The sequence below is a fragment of the Chenopodium quinoa genome, unplaced genomic scaffold (assembly GCF_001683475.1).
Source record: "Chenopodium quinoa cultivar QQ74 unplaced genomic scaffold, ASM168347v1, whole genome shotgun sequence".
NCBI lineage: Eukaryota > Viridiplantae > Streptophyta > Magnoliopsida > Caryophyllales > Amaranthaceae > Chenopodium > Chenopodium quinoa.
Genome location: NW_018742292.1, coordinates 1475369 through 1483912, shown reverse-complemented (window position 1 = coordinate 1483912; position 8544 = coordinate 1475369). Strand labels below are relative to the sequence as shown.

Here is an 8544-nt window from a genome sequence, read left to right as displayed (position 1 = left end):
GCCCACGTCCGGGGACAAGCGGACCATCTACAGCCCACATTCGGGGACAAGCGAACCAACTACAGCCCACGTTCGAGGACAAGTGAACCATAATCATTTTAGTGATCATCTCCCAAGTGAAGACGATTCACAGCGCAAGGTTCTTGATACCAAAGACTTGCAATCTCATCATCAGACAAGTCTTTCCTCAAGCATGGAAAGTGTCAACCGGTGGATTTCTTCAAGCATAGAAACCTGCCAAAATCATCTGTCAACTTTCCTTAAGCATGGAAAGTTTTATCCGGTGGATTTCTTCAAGCATAAAAGCCTGCCAAAATCATATGTCGACTTTCCTTAAGCATGGAAAGTATTATCCGGTGGATTTCTTCAAGCATAGAAAACCGCCAAATTCATATGTCGACTTTCCTCAAGCATGGAAAGTATCATCCGGTAGATTTCTTCAAGCATTGAAAACTGCCAAAATTATCTGTCGGCTTTCCTTAAGCATCAAAAGTATCTCAAAAAAACATCACCCGATGGATTTCTTCAAGCATAGAAATCTACCAAACTCATTTGTCACTGATACACTGGTGTCAGATAAGCATTCTATCCCTTTACTCTTTTATCTGTAGAGCTAACATTTTTCTGCAGGTATCGGCGTGTACAGAGTGATTTAGGATTGCAGAACGTCTTAAATCATTCTCCGTCCTTATCAACTACTTTGACTATCGCTTTTAAAATTGACGTTTCTACAAACTCGGTCAAAGTGAGGGCTTCTGTAGCCACCTAAAAATGTCTCCCCAAAACCAAACCCGATGATAAACAACCTTTTACCGCCATTATTGGGTCGGGTTGAGTATTTAATCTTTGGAGTGCTTAAATCCATATTTCCATTTCATAAACCAACCCAATTCCTATCCCATTTCCCCAAACCATAACTTATTTCGTGCCTTTAAACCCAATATAATTCATTTCGTGTCCTTTTTATAAAAACGTTTAGTCCATTTTATTTTGATCCATAATTTGGGTCCAATGATTGAATATTTGGATGGGGGTTGAAAAGTGAAAATTATACCCTACATCCTAGTGTAGGATGGTCTACCTACACCCCCTGATGCTACGCCATTTTGTAGCTTGCGGGGAGTACTCACGAGCTAATTCATGCTTCAATTCTTTCCTTTTTTTTATTTATTTTTTTAATTCCTTGTTTCTTATTATTCAAGCTATGTATATAAATGATTTTAAACCCAATATTTTCTCTCTCCTCAATTGATCAATTTCCATTTTTCTACCTACATTCTCTCTAGTTAATTCATCTTCTTCATTTGATTTTATACTAATTTTGCCGTTTATTTTTCCTACGATTTTGATAATTGTTGTTGATCGTCAATGGCTGATTCTTCCTCTGCTAATTTCGATCGTGATTACGAAAGTGTGTTTCCGTCTTCTAGAGTTCGATTGATTGATTCGTTTGTTCATCAACAATGTGAGTAATTACAATCATAATTTTGTAATTTTTATCATCAATACATTGTTGTGTTATAATGCTCTGTTTATTTCAACTTAATTTATGTATTATTATTCTTTTCGTTGCTTCAATTTTCAAAATTTGATTATGATTATGATGAACGTTTTTGGATTGTTCATACTTTGTTATGAATATTTCGCTGCTTCAATTTATTTCATTACTCTATGTTTGAAAATTGCGTGATTTTGTTTTTATGCTTTTATTTTTTTTTTTGGATCATTTTTATATTTAAAATTAATCAATTATGTGTTATCATTTGTACTTCTTAATTTTTTTATGTCATATATGATTATTTGTTTTTACCATTTTTTCTTGATAATATTATGTGTCAAAATTTTCCATATTGATCATGTGCAATTTTGCTATTGAACATTGTATTTGTTAATTATTGTTCATTTTTGAAACATGTTATGTTCATTTATAATTGTACATTAAAACTTTGTGCAATGAGAAAAAAAACTGATATTTCATATCTTGCTAAGGTTTTGATCTTATCTGTTTATTTAAGTGTTTGAAATTGAACATTTATATATTTTAATATGATCATTTAACTTTTATTTGAAGGCGAAGGATTTAGTGTTTAAAGGATTTAATATGATCATTTTTTGAAACTTGTTATGTTCATTTATAATTGTATATTAAAACTTTGTGCAGTGGGAAAAAAAGCTGATATTTCATATCTTGCTAAAGTTTTGTTTTTCTTATCTGTTTATTTAAGTGTTTGTAATTGAACATTTATATATTTTAATATGATCATTTAATTTGTTTTGCAGTCGAAGGATTTAAATATTCCTATAAATAAAAGTGTTGCTGGTGTTTCTGCTGCTCAAGCTCAATGTAATGTTCCTATAAATAAAGGTGGTGCTGGTGTTAAAAATGATGCTCAAGTTAATCCAAGAGTACTAATGCGTCTACAAAATCTCAAACTAGATATTTTGTTCCACCCGTAGTTCTTGGCATTGTTCCAACTTCAACTCAGGATTGTTCAAACTTCAATCTAGAAATGTTTAAACCCCATTCCAGAAATGTTCAATCGACAAATGTTTAAGTTATTCCTCCCACGGTTCCAATAAATGATCAAGGTGCTCTTGTTCAAAGTTCTTCAAGTGTTAAAGACATAAGAATTTGTTTCTATATAGTACCTTTTTTAGTATATTGTTTTTTTTAAAATTCAACATATGTAAATGATTATTTATCAATTTGAAAATGAACAAAAGTAAAGAACCAACAACCAATTCATAAAACCTAAAAATTATATATATTTTTTCATACAAATAAAGATTAAAATGAAATATCAATTACAATAATTTTTTTAACAAATAATATCTATAAGTCTATTTTCCTCCAAAAAAAATCATCTATAAAACTATATACTTCCTCCGTTTTCTTTTACTTGCAACACACCTTTTAGGCACGCAATTTTAGGAGATGATTAGTGAGGGTAAACGAGCTATTTTATCAATATAATTTTTACACGAAGATTAGAATAGGGTTAAGTATCATTTGTAAAAATTATAATGAATAATTTATCCGTTTACATTATATAAACCCGACCTCAAAACACGTGCCACAAGGCTGTGTTGCAAGTAAAAAGAAATGGAGGAAGTTTAAGATATGATCATATACACATTCATTAATGAACATATACACTTTCATAAATGAACATATAACATGTACTATTCATTTGCAAACTTCCTTGCTTATCTTCGATTTAACCTATATTTAGTGTTTTTCTTCAAATAACATCAGTTCCGCATCCTTGCTTCCTAATTTGGTTCACCTGTTGAACAAAATGAATTAACAAATGTTAATTATTATATACACTACTTTATAAATGAACAATATATCTTACATTATTGAACATTTATCACTTTTACACTATTTGGTTTCAAATCACAAATCTAACTCTCATTAAGTTTAGTAGTGAATGTTTCTATATGCTTCATAATTTATACTCCGCAGTTTGTATAATCAGCGTTGTTAAGCCATTTTATCTTCTCCAAAACAACTACGTATTCTTCAATTCCATGTGCAAATTTATATCAAATGTGTAACTTTGGACATCACTACAATATAGCTAGATTGGTTGTAAGATATTAGTTTTAATGCATACAAATGAACATTCTCAATATTATACATGAGGATAATGTATAAAAGAAATGAACATTCGTTATTTAGGCATATAAATATATATGTAAACTGAAATGAACCAATATTAACATATATTTTAAAATGAACATTACTTTATATGTAAATGAACATTATGAATTTCATAAATGATCAAAAGATTTGATAGAATAAATAAGTCAGTTTCTCAACTCAAATGAATGATTATTTATGCATTTCATAAATGTGCATAACATATCATAAAAATGAACATTATTTATTTAGGCATATAAAGTCAAATATAAACTCAAATAAACTCAAATATACAAATGAACATTTATAATTCTATATATGTTCATATATTAACTCGGAATCGTAGAAATGTTAACATCTATACCATAAGACTTTTTAATATCTTTTAAAAGTTCTAGATCTACAACTTGAGACTTTTGTTCGTTGTTTTTTTTTAAAAAAAAATTTCTACTCTTGTTTAAATAGGTTTTTGAAATAATACTTACGTTTCTTCAGACTATGCCTTGTTATGTTCAACGAACATGATTCTTCTCTGAATCATCATTCTCTTTATCTCTCTAATTCGAAATATATTTTTCGGTTCTGTAAAAAATAAAAAAAACACAAAACATAGTAGATTTTAATGATTTTTGCATAAAATAGTTCTAATCAAGTTAGATTATGTTTCTGAACATGTAATTTCAAAATGAAATACGTAGTAGAAAAAATAGGTTCATACAAAAAAAATTAGTAAAATTACTTACTCTTTCTGTGAATGTTGTTGCGATTGTTGAATTTCTTCGCAAATGTAGACATTTGAAGGAATTTAGCAATATTTTGAAGCAATTTCGTAGTATTTTGAAGCAATTTTGTAGTATTTTGAAGCAATTTTGGTTCATATTTTCTAGTTTTGATGAGAGAGAAAGTCTAGAGAAATGAAGAAGAAGGTTTTAGAGAGAATGGTAGGTAGTTACAGTAGGTTAGTGGGTTATGGGATGTGGGTAACATGATAAACGCATCGTTTAGAGGGGGGTGTAGGTATCCCTACCTACACTAGGGTCTAGTGTATACCAATTAGTTGAAAAGAGCTTTCCAACGATATATTATAAGCCTAAATCCGAGTTATAACGAATAAGTTATGACCAAAATATTTAACTGAGCCCAAATTGAACCTAAGCCCACCTTACCTACGACCCAATGATTATGTGGAGGGTCCAAATTATTTAATCTCAATCCTAAACCAATTAGAATTAATTGGAAGCTTCTATAAGTTTCTAAAATATCTTAATTATTCTTTTTGAAAAGATAAGATTAAAGAGTTTGAAATTGAATAAAACTTTTCTTTTTTGAAAGTCCTAATCCTATTCGAATTGAGAGACGTTCAAAGATAGACAGATATTATTTTCTTGCCTCACAGTTTTTATCCAAATATTAGATGGTTGGATATACGGGTGTACATAAGATAGACCGGACCTGAAACCCGACCTGATCCGGACCTATTTGGACCGGACCAGAATCGGACCGGTAAATTCAGGTCCGATCCCGGTCTGTAAAAAACATGGATTCCGGTTTTCAGGTCCGGTCCGGGTTAAAACCGGGGGTTTCAGGTCCGGACCTGAAGACCGATTTGGAGCTCTATTTTTTAAAAAGAGTTCAGCATTCCCTTAATACCCTATTAAACCCTAAATGCAACACTTATAGCCGTCACTTCTAATTTCTCATTTTCTCCTCCTTTCTCTCTCTCTCTCTTATTTCTCAATCATTCTCCATAATCTCTCTCCACCCACACAAACTACCAAGGTTGTTGCCGTCGGGCTGCACCTCCGTCAACCCACTGCGACGTCAAGCACCAAAGTCGTCACTACTGCACCGACGACCCACCAGTCCAACACGTGACCCAGGCCCACCTCTTCACACTCGGCCACCAAGGACACTACCCATTGCGGTCAGTCGATCACCACAAGCTCCAGCGCGTGACCGTCCAAGGGTCCATTACGAGAGGCGAGAACAACATCAGTCCCGTAACTGATTCCAATTTTAGATTCTTCAATTTTTTTTTTATATGTTCATTTTAATTAGAATTAAAGTTTAGGCTTATATGCTTAGTCTTCATAGTGTAAGTTTCAATTAGATTTGTAATTTAAATTTTATTCTCTTAATTTGGGTTCAAATTTTACTGAATTTTGATTGTAGATACTATAGTAGTATTTACAAGTATTAAATGTATAATAGAATACATTGATATTTATTCAATTTGTGAATTTGGATTTTTTTTTTAAAACATTTTAAATTTATAAGGTGATTCAGGTCTATTCGGTCCAAAACTGGAATCGGACCTGATTGTTCAGGACTGACCCGAAACCGAATTTGTCAAATCAAGTCCGGTCTCCGGCCCTCAAAAAATCCTGATTCAGGTCCCGGTCCCAACAGGTCCAGTCCAGGTCCGGTCCGGTTTTGGACCGGTGTACTGCCCTAGTTGGATAGCCCTTGAAATTGTATTTCCAATAATATATTATAATATCAATTCCGAGCTATAATGGAAAAGATATGAATGAAATATCAAACTATATCCAACACTGACACCATCCCATTCAGCCATATCTTTTATTATACAACGTATTTTTATCTGATTCTAATTGGATTAGAAAGTAGACTTCAAGAGCTTTCCAACTATATCTTATTTATCTTATTCCGATTTCTGGATCAAAAGATATGATAAAAACAAAAACCGCAAAAACTGCAGTCTATCGAGCTTTATTCCGATTTAATTCGAATTCTTATCGTTTCTTGATTCTTCAACCCTTCTTTTTCCTTATAAATAGAGGTAATATCACCCCTTTTTCAATCATCAACAATCTTTATCACAAAATAATTATCTTCTCCCTCTTTAACCTAAACACTAGTCTCCCTATTCTTTCATTCCTTCCTTAAGCACTCCAAGGAGTTCATACAATACCCAAAGTTCTATACTTAAACCAAGGCATGAAAGGTATAATTGACTGAGGGTTTGGACCAAATCAACTCTACTTTTTATCTTTTCTAATTATTTTCATTTGATTTATTTCTTTATTGAAGTTACTAACAGTTTATTCATGATGTAGCAATTCAAGGAAACGCGAAAAGTGAGTAATTAATCACTTATTTACTCTTATTATTTTATATTGCTAGTATCATGATTAGGGTTATTTCTATTATTTGATTTGACTAACGATATTATTGTTGAACTTGAATTGTCTTAAACTTTTTAGCTACGATCATATAACCCATTTTGATAATGTAAATTATTTAGACATACGACATTATATCGCTTATTTATATAATAATGTGCTTTTTATAGTTTTATTTGTGGAGTTATTATCAGTAACTTGATATCTTTTTATTGTACTTAAATTATTTCTAATGAGTTGAAAGCATTTTTATAAAATTATTTTTTGTAATTAAAACTTATTTTACTGTTATTCTATTTTTTTTAAAATATATTATAAATTTATCTCATTTAAATAACTTTGTAAAACGGATTTTATGATGGAATAGTACTGAGTTTTAAGATATTTATTGAAATAGTACACAAAAATGTACCACTGTACCATTAAAACAGGAAAAAAAAAAAGTACCACCGAATCCCAAATTGCCCTCCTATTTACAAGCCAAACAAATAGGCCCAATGCGCCCAGGAGGAGTCCTAATGTATTACCTCTATTCTTGAAAGTTCGACTCACTTATTATTCATGTAGTCAAAATAATATAACGTTGACCACATGTTATGATTTATACAATAGATATAAATTAGCATGAGGGATTTTATTAGATTCCCCTTATTAAAAAATATTTCAAAAATCAACTTTTTACAATTTTCACTTATACATAGCTAAAAATATTTATGGACAAAGATGTTCATTGGAGACCACACAAATATAAAGTGAGTTGAAATTTTAGGAACAGAGGGAGTATATCTTTCTGGTTTAAGTAATTGCATTTATTGACTTATCGCATCATTCACTTTTCTCATTTTAACCTTAAATTTTTTTTAAAATAAATATCATTATGTAAGGTGATCCATTCAATGTAAATTTATATTTCAAACTTTTAAAATCATAATAAGTCTTTTCTGCTCACCTTATTTTTATTTATTGTATGTGTAATAAGTTCAAATAAGTAAAGTTCTAAAAAGAAAAGTTGAGGAAATAAAATAAGTTTGATAAGAGCTATCTAAGTTCAAATTTCAATTTTATAAATTTTAGTAAAGTTTGATAAGGACCTCAAAAAAAAAAATGTAAGGTTTGATAAGTGCAAAAAATTCAGATAAAAAGTAAATATAAGGTGAATAGATACATTCTAATAATTGGCAATTAGAGATTAATGAAGTATTTTATTTGTCAACTTGTGCTTTTATTTGGAGAACGTAAGAGTGAAACTCATGCATGTATTTTGGAACAAATTAAACTTAAACCTAGGCATATTTTGGGGAAGAATAAGCCACACGGTCATATACCATGCATTGTCATACATATAGCTATACAAGTCACCTGCTTAATGCCTTCACACTGCACAATATCGACTATGCTCAACTCCAACAGTCCACCAACAAAATCATGTCTTTTCCATTTTGTATTCTACTACTCCGTATCTCCTAACAAGTAAGCTTTATGTTATAATTTTACGTGCATAAATCATAACGGGCAATTCACTATGGTAAGATCCTACAGGCTAAGATGCTATACCTATAATACAGTACCAACCATTAGAGCCTAAAGTAACTTTCTATTGAAAAAGTTACTAACCAAGTAACCAACTAGTCCTCCTTCAAATTCTGCCATTCCTTTCATGCATTATTCACAGTTCATTTTGTACATTCTACCCCACTCTTAAGGAACCCTCACCCTAAAAAAGTGAAAAATCGCCCAGAAACTCATAACTAT

At 31.0% G+C, this 8544-nt stretch overlaps 2 long non-coding RNA genes across 2 annotated transcripts; one reads left to right on the top strand and one right to left on the bottom strand.

Annotated features, from left to right (window-relative positions):
• The first annotated feature begins 1037 nt into the window (after positions 1–1037).
• Positions 1038–2641, top strand: LOC110685941. The gene is made up of 2 exons (XR_002504126.1): positions 1038–1465; positions 2281–2641. It is a non-coding gene; the product is annotated as an uncharacterized LOC110685941 (long non-coding RNA).
• Positions 2642–2988: 347 nt separating this feature from the next.
• Positions 2989–4698, bottom strand: LOC110685934. The gene is made up of 3 exons (XR_002504125.1): positions 4390–4698; positions 4132–4228; positions 2989–3287 (listed from the first exon to the last, which is right to left on the bottom strand). It is a non-coding gene; the product is annotated as an uncharacterized LOC110685934 (long non-coding RNA).
• Between the last annotated feature and the right edge of the window lie 3846 nt (positions 4699–8544).